General features: G+C 45.9%; 1 long non-coding RNA gene across 1 annotated transcript in view; it reads left to right on the top strand.

Annotated features, from left to right (window-relative positions):
* LOC143821770 (uncharacterized) overlaps positions 1 to 21,160 on the top strand; it is a 97,053-nt gene that overhangs the window by 38,632 nt on the left and 37,261 nt on the right. Inside the window, exon 2 of the long non-coding RNA XR_013225905.1 lies at positions 14,526 to 14,672. This is a non-coding gene — a long non-coding RNA (uncharacterized LOC143821770). The remainder of the gene's footprint in view (positions 1 to 14,525; positions 14,673 to 21,160) is intronic.

The following is a 21,160-nucleotide window of genomic DNA, read 5'->3' as shown; positions in this document are numbered from 1 at the left end:
AGCCTCAAAGAACAAGTGGAGGCTCAGAACCAAGCCCCATTTGCCATGCTGCTGCCGTCTGTCCTCTGAGACTGCCTGCGCCCTCAGGAGAGCACAGGCGGCCTCAGGGGACGAGCAGTAGCAGTCAATGGGGCTCAGCTCTGGACCTCACCAGCCACTGCTTTTCTCCAAGGCTGCCCCCACCCTCAGGAGAGCTGGCAAGGCTTAGAGCTGCTGCTGACTGCCAGTTTGGTGTATTGGTTAGGAGTGTAGACTTCTAATCTGGCAAGCTGGGTTTGATTCCGTGCACCCCCAAATGCAGCCAGCTGGGTGACCTTGGGCTTGCCATAGCCCTGATAAAGCTGTTATGACCAAGCAGTGATATCAGGACTCTCTCAGCCTCACCCACCTCATATGGAGTCTGTTGTGGGGAGAGGAAAGGGAAGGCGACTGTAAGCCACTTTGAGCCTCCTTCAGGTAGAGAAAAGCAGTGCATAAAAATCAACTCTTCTTCTTCTGCTTCTTCTTCTTCTTCTCCAAATCTGACTGCAGCATCAGGAGAGCTTGGCTCTGGGCCTCAGAATGGGGCTTGGCTCTGGGCCTCACTAGCAACTGCCACCACTTGAACCCTGAGGCTGCCCCCACCCTCTGGAGAGCACAGGCAGCCTGGAAGAGCCAGTGGTGGCAGCTGGCCATCTCCAGATCCCAGCCCCATTCACCACGCCGCCACTGGCTGCCCCCCGAGCCCACCCCTCTCTGCAGGAGAGCCCAGACGGGCGGAGGAGGCAGCAACGGAGGCAGCGCAGCTGTGGCTCCAGGCGTTATGTGGGATGTTTCCACATAATGGCCAAGAATCCAGTTGCCGGCTCTTTTTTTTAAAGAGACAGTAGAATCAAATATCAATTACAAATCATATGAACCAGTCCTTAAATAAATGCCCTGCTTTAATACAATCCTACCTCCCATTGTTCATCTCAAGCCTAGCAGCAGTAATGGCTAATGATCCGTTTGAATCGGCAGCGTCCTCGCACAGGCAGTTTTACAAAATCCCAGGGAAAACCTTTTGACAAAAGGTTTTTTTTAAAAAAAAAAAAAACCTCTCCAAAGCTCATACCTTGAAAATTTCATCTCTAGGGAGCTACGGGATTCATATCCAGTGAGAACCCGCTCAGACAGTGTATGTAGCTCTTCAGTATGGCTGGGTAATTTACTGACACCTGATTGACACCTTTTGGCACAGTCAGTTCAATGGTCAAAAACATTTGCTTCAAAAATTTGCAGCATGCCTATTAAATCTGTGTGAGACGCTCGGGGCAGTTAGCGATCTCTGCCTTCCCCACACACACACACATACACACCACCACCAGCATTGAGGACTAATATCGGTATAAGGTGGCAGTTTTACACAGTTAAATATTAAGGGGAAGAATTAACCCCCTTCCCCTCATGGCTTCAGTTTTTTAAATGCTGGGAGGATCAACTCACCCATCACCTAGAGCAGGGGTAGTCAAACTGCAGCCCTCCAGGTGTCCATGGACTACAATTCCAAGGAGCCCCTGCCAGCGAATGCTGGCAGGGGCTCCTGGGAATTGTAGTCCATGGACATCTGGAGGGCCGCAGTTTGACTACCCCTGACCTAGAGTCTACTTTCTCTTGCTGTCATGTTTCTCTTCCGTCATTCCTCCAAGGAACTCAGGGCTACGTATCTCCCTTCATTTCCCCTTACAACAGCTTGCTGAAAATAGAGGCCAAGCCCAAAGGTCCCCCCCCCCGATAAGCTTTACGGCAGATTGGGGATTTGAACCTGGGGTTGCCGAATCATCATCCAACAATCAAACCACTTCACCGCTTCAGCCTTTCGATTTATCTTGCCTGTGTTGACTCCTATACTGCACATACTGCCTCGTGGCCCAGTTAGCCCGGAAAGAGGGTTGCAGCCTGACTCTAATCTTTCAAAAGATTATGCCCAAATTGCACTAACAGTCATTTGGGAGAGATCCTGGGATGGGTTGCTCCTGTTGTAGGCTCTGGTTCCACAACAGCTTTAACGTAACTTGACTATACAAGATGACTAATCCAATTTCTCTCAATACCAGTTATATGTGGGAGGGGGAAGGAGCCCGCCTCTGAAAAAGTGCTTGAATGATATTCCAATCAGAATGAAAGACTCTGGCTTCCAGCCCTGCTGTTGGCCTCCTGAGTTCGGTGGAAGTTTTCTTTTTTGGACGGATTACATGTGGGTGGCCTCTTTATGCTCCAAATACAATTTCACAGTTTATTGCTTCTGGTAATGGATTCTTCTGGCTTAAGCATGTAGATGGCGAGGCGGCGAGGCGGTGTGGGCCAGCAGATTCAATGGAGGATGGGGGGCAGAGACAACATCTGCCATAAACAGGCACCAGGATGCTTTGGGGCATAGGGCCCTGGAGCGGCATGCTACGGAGGATATATTCACCTCACCACCTTTATCAAGGTGTTTTCACTTAGCTGGAATAAGTCACTTCTGAATGTCACTACAGTATAGGAATTGAAAAACAAATGATCCCATTTAACTGAAAGGAAGACTGTTTCTATTCATGTGTGCTTTAAAAAAAAAAGGTGCCATCTTAAATCTGGATACATCTTAAATCTGGATACTACTACTGCACAACAATGAGACCCTTGGGTGCATAATCATTCTTTAGGGTGAGTATTGTACTCAAAGGGCCATCTTTCTTTTGGGTAAAGTCAAAGCCCTATGGATAGTCTGTGACACTATCCTCCCTTTAAGTTTCCCTTCTTCCCTTCTGGTTTCAGCCTAATTAATTGTCTTCATTCCTCTTGGAGCCTGGCTATTTCTGACTCATTTCTTCTTGTTTTCCAGGAAGATAAAATACTTTTCACGTTGGGGCTGGAAAGTGAACACGCATTCATTTTGCTGCTGTTCATTTGTAATCATGCTGTTACCAATCATAAAACAATGAAATACAAATAGCGGACCATTTCTTTGACTGCAAAAAGGAAATGAAGGAGCATACCACAAAGCCATCAGCCTAACCATCTACTGTGCCCAGGAGTTCCCGGGTAGCTGTTAATGGCACCTAGGAATAACACCACAGTGGAACCTGTGCCAGTTTACCACTAGTCCTGTCCACAAACTGCCTTGTGCTTGGTAGGCTTGTTATCTCAATATGGCAACCACTCCCAATGACAACTGACAGGTAAATTATCGGTTCATGAACACCAGCCATCAGAAATCGGCAGGAAACAATTGCAATGGTTGTAAAATAAAATAACAAAGGGCCATTTCAGAGAGATGTACTCCTCCTGAGTTATGGTATCTCTGTAGCAGGAATTATCCTGTGAGTATAGCTGGATTTTATTTATTTATTTATTTGGTTGGATGGCTTTTTCTTCCACTTTTATCCTGCTGCTCCCAGCACAGCTGGCCTGAGATGGCTTAGAATAGTGCTTCTCAGCCTTCCTGATGCTGTGACCCTTTAATAAAGTTCCTCATGTGGTGGTGACCCCCAACCATAAAATTATGCAAGTGTTCTTTCACAGAAATTAAACCAAAACTGACCAATGGCATGAAGATCCTCTTGTCCCACCATGCCGATCTTGCTCCAGATCAGGGGTAGTCAAACTGCGGCCCTCCAGATGTCCATGGACTACCATTCCCATGTCTCTTTGCTGGCAGGGGCTCATGGGAATTGTAGTTCATTGACATCTGGAGGGCTGCAGCACCAGTGTGGTAAACTGCACCTTCCCAACAGCACCAGTGTGGAAAACTGGCTAAGTACTCAGCTCAGCAGTCCCTAAGTTGACTCTTACCTAGAGATGTGAAGCCCCAGGGGGAAAGCTGAAAAAGCCAGAGAACAAAATTCCATTCCCTGACCACAAGGATCTTTCCTCCCATTTTTTTTAGGGGGAAGGGTACTGAAAAAAATCCTCCTATGAAATATTCCATCTTTTAGTATGAGTGAAATGCTTTTAATGACAACGTGGGCATGCTGTAGATTTCCAAAACTCTTAAATCCAAGATGCATTTCTGCACCTAGAAGAATACTCAGTCTTTATGAGGGGGAGGGTGCATAGATTTCATGGCTTCTCACTCTTGTATGCTTTCTGTTGTCCTTTGAATCTGACATGGCTGATCATTTCACCGCACCCTCAAACCACTGTGATGCATTTACCCACAGACTGGGTAAATAGTAGCTTACTGACCAATCTTGCAGGATGGAGACACAAAACATCAAAAGGAGATGGGGCAGAAACTGCACCAGGAAAACTGAAAGTTTCCTTGAGAATTTAGCTCTAGACAAAAAAGCAAAATTAAGATAGATATGCTAAGAGAGCACAGGGTGTATCCCCTTGCAGTTTTCTCTCAATTATTGGTTCCATTTGCAATTTTCTTGTACAAAACAAGGGGGTTTATAACTTTTACATCCCATAAATATCTCAAATGTTGCAATTTTATGTGCTGAGTTACAAATGATGTATTTTATTTTATGAAAGCAGTAAAATTAGTTTAGGATTGATAGGACAGTAAGTGTTGGGTTTTCCCCAGAGCTTATGCCCAGAATCAGACTTTATTGGTCCACTGGACTCCAACGTTGTTCTCCCCAAATGTCTCTTTTTGTTTTCCTGTGGCTTCAAAATTACCAGAAATTTTACATCTCTAGACTCACCTTTGCCATGAACTCGCAAGACAGCCATAGGCAAGCTCATCTCTCTGCTTCAGCTTTCTGCCTTTAATACTGAGATATTAATCTACTTTACGGAAATTTGTCTGTGCGAAGATTACAATGAGTCAGTGTATTTGATGGACTTTGCACATCCCCAAGCGCTCTGTGAATGCTAAGTATAATCAGCATCTGTTCTGCAGGGGACAGGGGAGAAAACAGGTGATGGAGTACAACAATGAGCACATTGGAATCATCTATCGAATGCTAATCTCTCTAAATCGGGACAGTATACCTGTCCTTCACTAATAGAAGCCTCTTGCATTCCCAGCAGGACATCTGTGCAACTAGAAGTCAACGAAAGAACTTGCCCATCCTTAAAGAGGGCCTACTGCACACAGCAGCGGGCAGCTGTACATGATATGACCAGGACTTGGACATCTGTCTTCTTTCCATGGGATGAACAGGGGTTTTCCTTCACAACCACCCTGGGCCATGGCTTAGGGTGAGTGAGAAAGATTGGTTCAAGGTCACTCCATTAACTTGAAGGCAGAACAGGGACTTCCCAGTCCTGGTCCACCACCGTCTTTCATGGTTCTCCTTCCACAAGGAAGTTCTCAGGCTTCCATCATCAATTATCTCTATTGCCTGACAGACTTTCTAAGCATTTCTTTTCCTGTTGAAGTATGCTGCCAGCATAGCTATGATACGTTAAAAATATCTTTCCTGTTTTATTTATCATGGCTTTTCTATGATTTTTTCATGTTCTATTTTACTTTTGTGGCTCACCTTGAGGAACTTGTTTCCAAAAAAATTAGGAATAATAAACAAACAGCAGATTCATGGCTAGGGTTGCCAGCACTTCCTTGGCAGATGTTAGAAGATTTTAAGGACAGTGCCTGGGAATCGTGGAATCATAGAGTTGGAAGGAGCCATACAGGCCACCTAGTCCAACCCCCTGCTCAGTGCAGGATCAGCTGATTGGTGGGCCATTTAAATGCCTCCTCCTATTCTCATGCAGAGGAGACATTCCCAACTGCCTGGGAAGAGGAGGAATGACAGAGAAAAAAAATCTGTACTCTTTTGCATTTTACCAAATCAATTCGACCGAATCCAACCATTGAAGGATCATCTGGACCCTTTTGGATTTGGCCAAATCAATTCCTCCCACTTCACAGGGAGCGGAGGAACAATTTCTACTGCCTGGGAAGAGTCATGGGGGGGAAGAGCCACCAAACAGCTGATCTATCAGCTCCAGATGAGCTGCTTGGAAGGCACTTTCTACCACTATAGACACATGATCTTCCTCTTTTGATTTAAGAAGCTACATAAAGGCAGAGGATGGAGGGAAGAAGCAAAGACAGCTTACCAAGACAGCACAAGGCACCAACTTCCCACCTCTCAATAGAACCCTTGTTAGATAAGGAATAAACAATCAAAAACCCACAAAGAGCACACCGAGAGGCAGGTAGATATCTCTAGAGGCTTTGATCTCAAATGCCATCACCAAAAATCACAAACGGGAAAGTGTTCACACAAACAATGCCACTGCCTGCAAATAAGCATCACTGCAGATGAGATGGAGCGTGTACAAGTGGCTTTCAGGCAGCTCTTCCACCCAAGTTGTCCTCAGCCTTGGAAGCCATCAAGCACTTGACCCAGGTCCCTTCTGGTTTTGTCTGCATACATTTACAGAGCGCTAAACACGATAGCATCTTTCTCCAACAGCAAAAATAGTCATTATTCCAAAGTGACTCTGGTATTGTGCACCTAATCCTCTGTTTAAAAGGCAATAGAAATGGTTACAGGGCGATAAAAAGGGAATGTAATTTAAAGATAATACCAAGAGGGGAGGGAATCTGTATGTGGATTGCTGGATTTGCGTTGGATTCCCTCCCTCGACTTCTCACTCGGTTTGATATGCTGAAACTGTATTGAAAAACATAATTGGAATCCCATTGGCACTTGAAACAATTACAAGTGCCTTCAAAAGAGGGTGTCTTTTTTCCCCTCACCACGTCTTTCCTGCTCTTATTGTTTAGATTACATTTATGAATAATTCAAGGCAAATGATGTGGCTGCTGCAATGGGGGGGGAGGAACACACCTGACTTCACAACAGGAGAAAAGGAAAACAAAACAGAACATTCATACAAATAACATATATATATATATATATATATATATATATATATATATATATATATATATATATATATATATATATATATATATATATATATATATATATATATATATATATATATATATATTCAAACGGCAGAGGATGTGGGCTTGGGCTGAATGGAAGACAATGAGATCATCTGTTTTGAAGCATCAAAACCCAATTTTGTTGTGGAGAAAGGAAGAGAAGGAAGGGGGGGTCAGATTTGCATTGTATCTGTCGTTTTCCACAGTTGGTTGCTTTCAGATGTGCTCACTTTCAATTTGGTTTGACTACATCTGGGGTTTACGCCGTGATGGATTGTACTGAGAAATGTAAGGAGGCATTTAATAGCGACTGTGTTAGGCTGTTTAGCTTGTGCAGTCAAATGAAAGCATATTGCTATCTCAGGGTAACGCAGTAATAGATGTAGGCAACAGCGCATGGATACATACATGTTTGCGTCCTCCACCTTAACTCGCTGATTTTTTTTTTAATTGCCTTTTGCCAAGAGGGACATATTACCACGAACAGCACTTCCCCCAAAGATGTGATCTAAGGCAGTGGTCCCCAACCCGCGGGCCGCGGCCCGGCGCCGGGCTGCGAAGGCCTCGGCGCCGGGCCGTGGCTCCTTCTTCCCTCCCCCCCCCAAAGCAAGAAACTCGCCAGGCCGCGAACAAATCGGCTTCCAAAGCGGCCGATTAGCTCGCGGCCCGGCAAGCTTCTCGCTTCGGGAGGGGAGGGAAGAGATTTGCTTGTGGCCCGGAGGGGCCGGGAGGGGAAGCCGCAGCTGCCGGTATGGCGGTGGCGCAAATGCGCATGCGCGGACTGCCACGCATGCGCGTTTGCGCCCCTGCTGGGCGCAAACGTGCATGCGCAGCAGTCCGAGCATGCGCGTTTGTGCTGGGGCTGTCGTGCATGCACGGGCCCCCGGGCCACCCTCTTCCCCCACTACGTCGCAGCAGTCCGCAGCAAGTGGAAGCTTGCGGACCGCTGATCTAAGGAACAATGTGTGAAAAGTGCATCCATTAGACAACGAAGGCACTGACAATCCAAAGTCATTTGAAGGGGGTACTTGTGAAGTTGTAGGAGCCTCTGAATTTAATTGGTGATCCAAAGTGGCAGATAGTATAAAATAAGAAGGGGCAAGTCTGTACAGAACAGATCTAAACTTTACACCCACTAATGGGCAGAGAGGAATTAATACATGAATTGCTTGCAAGAAAGCTTGCCATGTATGCCATTCACATATGGATTTTTTTTTAAGACAGTCTTTTTTTGGTCTGAATGCCACAAAAGAATGACACACACATCAGACTATTGGTCCATCAAAGTCAGTATTGTTCACTGAAACAAGCAATGGCTCTCCAGGTTCTCAGGCAGAGGTTTTTCAACATCACCTGTGATGTGGTCCTGGAGCGGCCAAAAATTGAGCCTACATGCAAAGCAAAAGTTCTTTCACTGTACTTCAGACCCCCCCCCCAAGGGAAGGACTAACCTTCTGGGTATTGCCCAGGTAGCAATTTGGTGTAGTGGTTAGGCGTGTGGACTTCTAATCTGATGAGCTGGGTTCGATTCTGCGCTCCCCCACATGCAACCAGCTGGGTGACCTTGGGCTCGCCACAGCACTGATAAGGCTGTTCTGACCGAGCAGTGATATCAGGGCTCTCTCAGCCTCACCCACCTCACAGGGTGTCTGTTGTGGGGAGAGGAAAGGGAAGGTGACTGTAAGTCGCTTTGTGCCTCCTTTGGGTAGAAAAAAGCAGCATACAAGAATAAACTCTTTTTTTTTTCCTATTTTGGTACCACAATGCCTCCTAGCAATTTCAATCCTTGTAAGAATAAACAATGGCTGACCATTTGCAGGTTTTTTGAGTGAGCTGCTGCAATGCTATGGAAAGGTCTTTCAGAAGGTGGTAGAAGAGCCATGTTCCTTCTTTGGTTTTGGAGGAGTGTTATGACTTAATTTGTAGAAAGGTTTTTCTATCACAGGAGAACTGAAAGTGTTAACAAAAACACAAAGAAATATAAAAACAAACAAAATGAGAATATTTTTTCAGCCCTTGCGCTGTATAACTTTCTGGAACAGGATGCATTGAAGACACATAAGACAAAACCTTCCCTTAAAAACTTCCCCTAATTTCCAGCACTGGCTTCTATTAAAAATGAAGATATAGGACTAGGTGGACCATTGTTCAGTCAATGATACCTATCTTATGTTACTAAAAGAGCACTTTCCGAATTTCTATTTTAGTACTAATGATTTTATATCTGTGTACCGTCTTCATTGGATTTAGCTAATTTAAAGAGATACCATTGGAAAGCCCTTCACACAGAGAGAGAAACCACTGAAACAAATCCTTAGCCTTTGCTAAAGGAATTTGCTGAATGCAGCCAATGTGTTCCTTAATTGGGGACTAAATGAGGTCAAAGTCATCCCCAACGGCACTTTTAAACCCATTCCCTGTTTCCGAAACGAAATACTGGACTTCTTTTTTTTTCTTACAAAGATAATTACAACAAACAAGAAGAGCGCAAACAAGACTGAAATGATGAAATCCTAACAGGGCCAGGAATTAAAGACACACAGATGGGAGAGAACAGAGAGTCAGAACCAACTCTTTATTAACTCCAACACTTGGATACAACCAACAACAACTGATTGGAACTCAACCCTTTTATAGGGTTAATTTACGGTGACCAGATTTTAACATTGGTAAAGCGGGACGCCATTGACCGGGGGGGTTCTTGATTAAAAATTTGGTCTAGATGGAGCAACAAAATTTTTCATAGAATGCAAAAATAGTATTGTAATATACATTTTTAAATTTCAACATAAGTACAATTTGCCAGGTGCCCCCAGATGTCCCTCCAAAAGTGGGACAATCTGGTCACCTTAGTTTCCCATCCCAAACCAGCCCGTGCATGAGAATTCATGAAATCATGAACTTCCCAACTGCTCATGTGTATAATACACTTGCTGGTCATATATATAAGACACTGCAATTGTGATGATGATGATGATGATGATGATGATGATGATGATGATTTTTATTTGTATCCTGCCCTTCCAAATGCTCAGGGCGGGTAACAACATTAAAACATATACAAATAAACCCAGACCTCACAGTGGACATGTGATCCAAAGTCATTGTGGCAACTTCAAGGACTTTGTAATGCGTAATGTTTAGTTAATCAAGGATTCCTGCTGCCCGGGCCAAAGCGGGATTAATGCACTAATGATACGGCATACTAATTACAGGACAGGATTAGGCAGCAGACTTCTTAGGCAGCAGAAGGAAAGGGTAGAATTCTGGGGTGACCGAATGTGTGGTACCACTTTAAACTGTGGGTGGGAGAACCCCCCTGGAAAGCTTTCCTGCAGGTAGAAACTTATCCCATCTAGGAGGGAAAGTGCTATGTTAGCAATCCATCTGCTGAGGTCGTTGTCTGCTCACAAAGGGACCATCAAGTCAGGGGCTTGTGAAATACTGACAATGCAATCCTAAGCAGACAGTCGCAGGGGGCAGCCCTATTGGATTGCAATAGAACTGCTAGATTCAAGTCCAGTGCCATATATTAGAGGCCAACCAGATTTGGGGGATTTGAGTTTGGGAGAGTCAAAGGTCCCTTTGTCAGGCTCCCCAGTTATCTGATGGTTCTGGGGGTGATCAGCTTTGGGCTGACATCGCTTCTGGCAAGACCTGCAAGTAATGTCACAGCATCAGGCTGAGCGCTAGTATTCACCCAGACCTCTGGGGCTAAACCATAGTGCATGACAGAGCATCGCTCCTTTGTACGGGAAAGGACAGTATGGTGTGGACAGCCATGCCACAACATTACCCGTTTAAGTCTCCTGCCAGCTGCCAGCCTCAAGTTGGCAACCTAATTCCTCATGCCCTGTTGCTTTATGAGCAGCACCCTTGCTTTTTGCTTGCAGGTGCTGAGTCTGCTTTTACTCAGATTTTTACTGAGAAAGCCATCTGAGTGAACGCCAGCTGGGTGCAGTGGCATCTAATCTGGTGAGCCCGGTTGATTCTCACTACTCCGCATGCAGCCAGCTGGCTGACCTTGAGCTACTCACAGTTCTTTTAGAGCTGTTCTCACAGAGCAGTTCTGTCAGAGCTCCTCTACCCCACCTATCTCACAGGGTGTCTGTTGTGAGGAGAGGAAGGAAAGACAATTGTGAGCTGCTTTGAGACTCTTCAGGTAGTGAAGGGGGGGGCGTAAAAAACCAACTCTTCCTCTTCCTTGCAAACTTTCCTACACAGCTGTAAAGTGTATTTAAAATTTTAACTACCTCTAATTTTCTCCAGCCCACTCGCACAGACCCAGCGGGCTTCCTGACAAATCAAGATGGCATCTCTGCGAGGAAAATTCCACTGGCTGCCTCATCTTCACAAACCTCGGCAATCGATTCATCTTCACAAACCTTGGAAATTTTTTAACAGAGGCTGGATAGCCATATGACAGAGACGCTGATCCTGTGAAGTCTTAAGGGGGTGGCAGGTTACAGTGGATGAGTGATAGAGTTGTGAGTGTCCTGCATAGTGCAGGGGGTTGGACTAGATGACCCATGAGGTCCCTTCCAGCTCTAACATTCTATGATCCTGCGTTGAGCAGGGGGTTGGACTAGATGGCCTGTGTGGCCCCTTCCAACTCTATGATTCTATTATTCTAAACCTGATGGATTCCTGATGGATTCCTTAGCACCCTGTGGCAGACACAATACCCCAAAAAAGCCCATACCCATTCTTAATTTGCAAATACAAAGAAATATCGGTTCCACATCACTTATATGCGCATGGGAGCACCGGAATGAGGCCTTTCTGGACAGGATTGCCTTGAGCTTGCAGTTGTTGTTGTTGTTGTTGTTGTTGTTATTTTGATTTATTATTATTTGGATTTATATAATGGTCGTCATGGCTAGTAATCACTGAAGGACCTACCTTTCCTCACTCTGCCTGATCCCCTTCTAAAGTTGTCTATGCTCATAGTCCTGAATACCTCCATGGGTAGTGAAATCCACTAAATCGAGTAACGCGTTGAGCGACGAGTGCTCCTTTGTGTCCATCCTGAATCTACTGCCGACGGCAAAAGAGTCTCAGATCTAGAAACCTCCTGATGCTCCAAAGGAGAACATCAATGTTGCCACGCACTGAAGCACCCACAAGGTCAGGGAACAGCATGCCCATTTCAGATGTTACTTTCACATTAGAATTTAATTGCAGACCATTTGTTATGATGTCAGCTTTCTAAGACTTTCATGCGATCCATTTAAATCAGCCAGTCCATTCAAAGCAAAGCTAACCTACCACTATATTTCAGCACAAACTATTAGTATTCACCTGCAGTACATGACGATTAACATTTCAACTGCTGCTGGGCTAATGTCCCTTGTAACATCCTGGAGAAAAGACACAATTAAGATATAAACTCACTAACTACCACCAAACTCTCTCCCTTTCATTCTAGAGTAATTGGGGGGAGGGGTTATTATTTACTAATATTACTGGTATATTTCTAATCTTCAAACATACATTTTCCTAAAACGATAAAGGCTAATGTTTCCTGGCCATGATCTTAATTTACAGCACGGGTCTTTTGTTCAGCTAGTGTCAAATCAGGTTGATGACCCTTCATTCTCATTATCAATACATGTTTTGTGGAGAATTATGTGTTGGGGGGGGGGAAGAGAAGTGTGTGGATTATTTTATAGCGTCACTGCACCCCCTACTGGTCAAAAGGAGAAGACATATCTCTGAATCAGAAAGTTCCGCCTTTCAGTTCCATCTTCCGCTGAAATAAAATCCAGTCCTTGTACTGTACGTCTAATGTCTAACTCATCGTCTCCTGTCACGCAATCAGACATGTGAGAGCAGAAAAGCACCACTTTTAATTTTAGAACCTGATTTCTGTACTCCATAGTGAGTGACTGAAGAAATGAGAGGGGTGAATTCTTAAACCTGGAAGGTTCCTATAACCTTGTTGGCCTTGCTGGGGCCAGGATTTGGGAGACAGCCCTTCAATGGCTGTGCTACTTTCTCCAGAATCAGATACGGGGGGTGGCTGAGGGGAAGGAGTTATTGCATCCCTATTGACTCCCGTGTGGGAGCTTTTCCGCCAGGTCTTTGGTTGAGGTCAGGACTCTGAAAAGCGTACACACCAGACTCTCCCCGACATTATTTAGCATCTTTATGCGCCTTCTGGCCCAGCTGGTCCACAGTTATGGGCTGGATTGTTATCAATATGCAGATGACACCCAACTCTATCTCCTCATGGGCGGCCACCGGGACTCCCCCCCCCCCCGGAAACATTGCTGGATGGTTAGAGCAGAGTTGCCTGAAACTCAACCCCTCCAAGACAGAGGTCCTGTGGCTGGGAAGAAAAGAGGCTGGACAGGAAGCACATTTGCCAACTCTGGCTGGGGTGCAGCTTAACACCATGCCCTCGGCCAGAAATTTAGGGGTGATTCTGGATGCCCCCCATTCTGTGGAGGCCCAGGTCACAGGTATAGCCTGCATGGCATTTTTACATCTTCTCCAGGTGAGGCTGTTAGTGCCCTACCTGCCTTTGGACTGTCTAGCCACAGTGACCCAAGGAACAGTCACCTCCAGATTAGATTTCTGTAACTCGCTCTACGTGGGCTTATCCTTTTCATTGACTGGGAAATTACAGCTGGTGCAAAATGCACCTGCTAGGGTCCTCACTGGCAGAACTTGGAGGGCCCGCATCCAGCCTGTGCTGAAGCAGCTGCATTGGTTGCCAGTTCTGGCCCAGATCAGATTCAAGAATTTGGTACTAACTTTTAAGTCCATCTGCAGCTTGAGCCCTGCCTATCTGAGGAACCGCTTGTCTCCTTATGGCCCCCACAGGGTTCTTCGCTCTGTGGGTGCTAATCTGCTTGTGGTCCCTGGCCCCAGAGAAGCATGCCTGGCCTCAACCTGGGCAGGGCTTTTTTAGTCCTGGCCTCAACCTGGTGGAATGAGCTCCCAGAAGAGCTGAGGGCCCTGATGAAGCTTTCTCAGTTCCGCAGGGCCTGCAAAACAGAGCACTTCCACCAGGCCTTTGGCTGAGGCCGGGACTCTGAAAAGCATAAAAACCAGAAATATTGTTGGCCTTTAAGGTGCTAAAAGACGCAAACCTGACTCTCATACTACTACTACTACTACTACTACTACTACTACTACTACTACTTCTGCAGCCCAACACAAATGCCCCCCTGAAATGAACATACCTGTGTTCTTACTTAAGGGCAAGCAAAGATGGCCATTCATGGATCTTCTTTCCCGTAAAGAACATGGATCCGCATATTGTGTGCTCTATAAAAACTCCAAGAGGCACAGGTTAATTGGTTTGGCCAAAGTCACACGGTCGATATCATAAGCAACTTCAGCTGCTGCCTGCCCGATGATTAGCCACAAAACCACAGCTGACGTTATTTTTCCCCTAGCGGGAAACTGAATTGGGCAGAACCAATTGCAAGGGGAATCATCTGTCTCCCATCCCCTCAGGTCTCCAGGTGGTAGATGGTTTAATCCGTAGAATCAATTATCAGCTAGCGGTGCCTCACATACAATCTGTCTTTCTCAGCGGTGTCTTAGGCAAAGATTCTTCTCGAGCCTGGAGGACGGCGATAACTTTTTTGCAGACCACACGGTCAATTTAGATTTATCGTTTACAATATCTCTCTTTGTCTCGTTTAATCTCTTTGCTCAGATTACTGCGGGAGAACGTTGACACAGTGAACTCTCTCCGGAATCTCCCCTCAATCTCTTCCCACCCTTTCAACTCCAGGAAATACACCTCTCTCTGCCGACGTGAACGAAGACTCTGCTTTATCTGCCCGTGGAAGAAAGTTGGGAGGTAATGGGGTCAGATAAAATGTGTTAAGTCTTGAGCTTCTGGATTTATTGACAGGCAGCTCCTGAGCTGATATATTGTCAAGGGATACAATCCGTCGGACACAAGAGGGTTTTGAGCCAGCAAGGGCTTCAGTACCTAAAATCTGAACAAGTCTTCCCAAGTTCATTCAGTGCAGAGTCAGGAACTCTTAGGAGTCATTTAACAAACTAGTTAATGATAGTGATCCTGACAACATCTTTAATTACCTGAGTTTCCAGCTCTGTGCTGGGAAATACCTGGATTTTTGTAGGGTAGAGCCTGGAGATTAAACGGTTTGGGGAGAGAAGGGACCTCCATGGGGTAAAATGCCCTAAGCTCCACTTTTCAAAGACTTGATTTCTTTACCAAAATGATCCCTGATGTGCTCCCAGGTGATTCTTCCCTAAAATAAAAGCCCAGTCCTGATTTGACTGCACCTGAGGGTGCTTCAGAAGAATCCAGGAGGCATCATCTCCTGATATTTTGCAATTGTTCCCCATGGCAGACAGTTTATGACTGGTTCTTTCTCCCAGGGCAGCCATTTTGTAGTGGGGTCTGCTTCTCTTTCTCAAAAGTCCAGGGTAAATAAGTGTGGGGATTTTTGACTTATAGTCCATTATAATTGAAAGCAGTGTGGCTGCCAAAGTGAACTATTTTCTCTTCCTCCTGTTCTGACCACACTCACACAAAGCTAGACTACTTTGCAAATGAAAATCTTCCCATTACTGACTATAAATGATTAAGTGGCACTAATGATGCATACAAATAAACTACAGAGTAGCTACAAGATGAGTCATTGCTCAGTTCAGATGATTTATAAAATGGTCCCTTTCAAATATTCACACACACACACACACACACACACACACACACACACACACACACATACACACACCAAGAAAAGGAAGCACAAGATCTTTGAACACCTCTAGGTTTTTGGAAACCCTAAACAAATCACTGCCCAATGCCACCTCCTGGATATGCCGCCCCTTCATACATACGTACACATCTTCCTGAACAAAGAATCAAAGCACAACTCATTCATGTCCCTTCAAGCCGTATTGTGGTCAGCCCAGCGAACAGGATCACAATGGGATTCTGCTATGCTCCCTCGAGGCTGGAGAGGGCAACTTTTTGGGCACAAGAGTCAAAAGAAATCACACCGCAACATCCACTGGTGAAGGTAAGCACATGAAGCTCCCTTATACAAGATCAGACCAGTGGTCCATCCAGATAAGTATTATCTACTCTCAGGTGTCTTAGGCAGCTGTGTGTCACATTGTCTTTCACCTGATCCTTTAAACTTGATGTGCCAAGGATTGAATCTGGGGTTCTCTGCCGGCAAGGCTGATGCTGTACGACTGAGCCATGTCTCCACCCATGCTGGAGTGCCAGCAAACATGTGCATGGGCGGGGGAGAGAGTTGCACTCAGCCAGACATGCTTAGAGCAAGTCAAACCACAATGATGCTACCATGATATTAGGGATTCATCTTGGCCCATTGAGAGGCTGTGTGTGTCTGGGAGCCAAAGATGGATATAAGCAATCATCCAGCAATTCCACATTGCTTGGGTGAAGTTCTAGCCCTGGGCACCAAGCAAACTCTCTGACATGCTGCTGCGTCAGCACCTGTGCCTGTGGGTTGCCTTTCCCTTCTCTGGCTCCTCTCCTAGCTTTTTGAGAAAAGGCAGAATAAAAATCGAAACATAAATACTCAAGATTGCCCATCAGCTTTCTGCATCGCTAGTTAGCAGTGGGCCTTCCATGGAGCCTTGGCCCTTGGAAGATGCCCTAGCATGCCAACTTTGACACCAAACAAATAGGGAGCATACTTGAAATTCAAAGCCATCCCACTGTATGGTGAATTTCAGTGGACCAAATCAGTGTTACATTAATGCTCCCGTTTGTTTTTGTGCAGGGTTTTCCAAAATAGACCAACACAGCTCCCTGATATTGTTTTTTGTCTAATGGGTATGTATGGATGATCTAATTCTTTGAGTCCCTTGCTTTGCAAGTCTGATTAATGGACGTTTGCCTCTAAAAACAAAACACAACAGAGTTTTGCGAAGTCCTGACTCATTTCCTTGTGCTAAAACTCTTTAATCTGTACTAGCAAACTAGTCAATAAATCTGGAGTTCAACACATAGCTTCTCTGCAGTTTATTTGTATGCACCATTAGCAACACTTAATCATTTATAGTTAGCAAGATGCTGCTTGGTCTACACTTGCATTAGCTCCCTTGATATGTTTTTGGGGGGGTTTTCTCCCCTCCCATCTGCATTTACTTTATGCAGCGAAGGTGGGGGGGGGGAGCCCAAGTATATCTATAGTTGTTTGTCTAGTTTATTTTCTTGAGTGTCTGGAATCCCCCCCACATTGGCTCCCAATAAAATCAGCAATAAAGCAAGTCATAATAAATCAACACAATTTAAAAACAAGAAACCACCAATAAGCCTGCAATATAAAGCACCAGCTGCCCATTCAGAGTCTGGGAAGCTTCCTAAAGATGTTCTCATATGCTTCCAAAATTCTGGCAAGGTGTCCAGGCTCCTGAATTATTTTGTTCCAAAGGCCAGGGCCACAATTGAGAAAGGCCGTGTCTGGGCTGAGACCAGTCTAAATGCCCCGAGGATGGCATCACAACATGGGTGCCCATGGCACCTAGAGATCTCCAGCTACTATAACTGATCTCCAGATGACCAAGGTTAGTTTCCCCAGAGAGTATGGCTGCTTTGGAGGATGGACGCTGCTGAGGTCCCACCCCTCCCCAAACCCCACCCTCCCCAGAAATGAGATAGTATAGAGTCCGCTCTGTGGAGTCAATTGTGCCTGATCCACTACGAAGCCCAATCCTGTAGTATGCTTTGCCTGTGAGGCTCTTCAGAATCTCCAAAGGGATTCTGGGAACAAGCAACAGGCTGCTTGGGAAGCTAAGGCAGAGAAAGATCCACTCCACCATCTTGCTCTGTACACTTTTCTGCGATTCCACCCCAATTAGACCATCAGCGGTTCCTTCCCAAGAAACAGCATCCTGTTGCCAGGTGCAAGGATATTATTTTTCTCTGTCAATTAGCTTCAGCCAAGTAAAGTCGAATGAACAGTCAGTGTTTGTGTTCAGAAGCGTTGACCTGCTTACAATGAAATAAATACAGACTGCCTTCAGTTAATCCCCTGCCCTAGCCATGCTGATTTATTTGCACACTCCTTTCCTGCCATTGCCTTATCATCTACAGCATGATACCTATGACGGAAAAGGAAAAGAGGCCCGAAAAAGAGGATCAGGCACTCATTTCTTGATCACTTCTGGTTGTCAGGGAACCAGATGGAGTAACAACTGCTGGGGGACAGTTCTTCAGCTAAACGGTGTTGATGTCTGGGTTCACCGAAGGTTGATAAAAGCACCAGAGAACCTAAAACGCCCATCCTGAACCAAGGACAACTTTGGGTTGGCAGAACTAAAGCCAGGCATTTGAAGTTTGGAGTGCAACCCCCTGGGCAAAGCAGAGAGAGCCAGTTTGGTGTAGTGGTTAGGAGTGTGGACTTCTAATCTGGTGAGCCAGGTTGAATTCTGCGCTCCCCCACATGCTGCGAGCTGGGTGACCTTGGGCTCCCCACAGCACTGATAAAGCTGTTCTGACCGGGCAGTGATATCAGGGCTCTCTCAGCCTCACCCACCTCACAGGGTGTCCATTGTGGGGAGAGGAAAGGGAAGGTGATTGGAAGCCGCTTGGAGACTCCTTCAGGGAGAGAAAAGCGGCATATAAGAACCAACTGTTCTTCTTCAGTAATATCAGGGCTCTCTCAGCCTCACCCACTTCACAGGGTGTCTGTTGTGGGGAGAGGAAAGGGAAGGCGACTGTAAGCCACTTTGAACCTCCTTTGTGTAGAGAAAAGCGGCATATAAGAACCAACTCTTCTTCTTTTTTCAAACCAGTCCTAATTTTATAGATTGCTAACAAACCCCCATTATTATTACTATGAATCCCAAATGCTGTATCCTTTTGTATGCAGAAGAAGTGCTCCCACGAGGGATGCCAACTCGGTGCTGGTAAATTCCTGGAGATTGAGGGGCGGGGGAAGCTGGGCGGGGCAGGATTCAGGGAGAGAAGGGATCTCCACAAGGTATAACGCCATACTGCTCACCCACCAAAGCACCCATTTTCTACAGGGAAACTGATCACTGTAGTTGGGAGATTACTTGCAATTCCAGGAGACCTCCAGGTCCCATCTGGCAGCTGTAGTTCCAGCCCCTTGATGACATCCCACTCAAAGGGCATGCAATTTATTAAAGGGTTTAAATGGTGTCAAGGCCTGTTTCCAGAAAGGTGCCCTAATCAGCCAAGCAAAAAGACTCCCCCCCCCACCAAAAAAATCACCACCCAAAAAGCCCCCCCCCAACAACACTTGCTCTCAATTTGCAAAATCCATAAAATTGTCCCCTTTACCCTTCAGCGGCCTGTCATCCTCACGCCACCAGATCTTTCTTTAAAAATTATGATAGCTATAACCTGCCCTTGGAATACTTGGCTCTTTTGCAAACATCCATCCCCTTCACGTTTGCGAAATTTTCCTATTGAATATCTGCCATTCAAATGGATTATTATTCAGCAAGTAACATTTCTTGGCCCAGCTGTGTGTGACACCCATATTTGGGGATCGGCGATATTACAGAAGCACCACATCCAATTAAACTGGCAGGGATCCATACTTCGACCTTGCTTTTGACGCAAGCACTTCCGCATTGTAATGCATTTCCAAACACCCTGTGCGTTCCCTATTGATTCTGCCAGGTTAATTACACTGTGTTAAAAGCAATCTATAAGAGCCTCTTGTGGAGCAGGGTAGTAAGGCAGCCGACATGCTGTCTGAAGCTCTGCCCATGAGGCTGGTAGTTTGATCCCAGCAGCCGGCTCGAGGTTGACTCAGACTTCCATCCTTCCGAGGTTGGTAAAATGAGTACCCAGCTTGCTGGGGGATAAACGGTAATGACTGGGGAAGGCACTGGCAAACCACCCCATATTGAGTCTGCCACGAAAACGCTAGAGGGCATCACCCCAAGGGTCAGACATGACCCGGTGCTTGCAGAAGGGATACCTTTACCTTTAAAGGCTACGAAAAGTAAAGTATCTATCTGCATATTTTAAAATATCCAAAGGGGGGTGGCAGAGACCTGATTTCAGAGGCGGCAGTGGGATAGATGGAAGACCCCTCTTGCAGCTCAGTCTTAGGTGGAATCCCACCCTTTGAAGTCAATGGGCACCGAAGGGTGTAACTCCACATAGGAGGATGGCATTGTGGAGGCTGATTCCAGACAGACTGTGCTAGCATTGCAATATAGCCAGGGCCGGTCGCTGGTTTGGGGAGGGGGGCCCGGTGGCCCTTTGCTGCTGTGCGTGGTCAGCATGCTGTTACCATAGGAGGGAAGCTGGGACCAGAAACAGCTGTTGGGGACAGTCTTATCTGAAGTTGGAGTGTCTTGCATCCAAAGGAGCTGCACTGAAAGGAATGTCCAAGGGCACGGTCACAAACAAGCCAGGAGTAAGAAGCCAGAGGGTTCACCGGATCAGAGAAAGTCCGAAACACACCAAAGAGTCAAACCCAAGAAATCAAGATGCCGAGGAAAGCCCAGATTCAAGGTCGTTGCTACCAGCCCAGGGTTGTCAGGGAGTACAGGGACAAAAGCATGGAATCAGGCTGCATTATCCACACTCTTTACAGACTTTCCTTGAATCATGCTGAGCAGTCTGCTGGGAAATGATCCTGCAATCACTCACGGTCAAGATCTTTTGCATCCCAGAGGCTTAGTAAGCATGCCAGGCATCTCCTCTCACATAATGTGACCCTAGGTCTTTGCTGACAGCATCTAGCTCCTTGGGAGGCTGAAGAACTGCTTGCTTCAGAGGTTGTAGCTTTTACAAGGCACGTGCAGGGGGTTGGACTAGATGACCTAGGAGGTCCCTTCCAACTCTGTTATTCTATGATTCTATGAATTAAAAGTAAGCTAGGACTTCCTGTGTAGCGTTAAAGGAATTGAGGGCGTTTTTTAATTATTATTTCATTCTCCCTCCCCCGCCCCTCAGATTCCCCGGCAGTCTCCTGGATGAAGCAAGAGGCATCCAAGGGATTTGCAAAATGAATCAGTTTTCTGAATGGGAATTATGGGGAGAGTTTAAAATAATGACAATAAATATTAAAGCAGCTGGCATGTGAAGTGGTTGGGGAAGGCTCAGTGATCGTTCTGCCCCCTCCACTCATGCCTGGTCCTCAGAATGGGTTTCATTTTCTCTTTTTTAATTAAAGTTTAAGGAGACTGCCAACAGGGCAGACTCAAACCCAATCAAAAGGGAATTGGCCAGCTGCAGTTAAAGCGGGACTCTGCAAACTCTATTTTCTTGGCTGTAACCCATTTCCTCTCAGTGGTGAACAGCCTTCCTACAAGGGATCTCGCAGCTAGGAGGAAAACGAGAGA

The sequence above is a fragment of the Paroedura picta genome, chromosome 12 (assembly GCF_049243985.1).
Source record: "Paroedura picta isolate Pp20150507F chromosome 12, Ppicta_v3.0, whole genome shotgun sequence".
NCBI lineage: Eukaryota > Metazoa > Chordata > Lepidosauria > Squamata > Gekkonidae > Paroedura > Paroedura picta.
The sequence above is the reverse complement of the archived record's forward strand: the minus strand, read 5'-3'. Positions and strand labels throughout refer to the sequence as shown.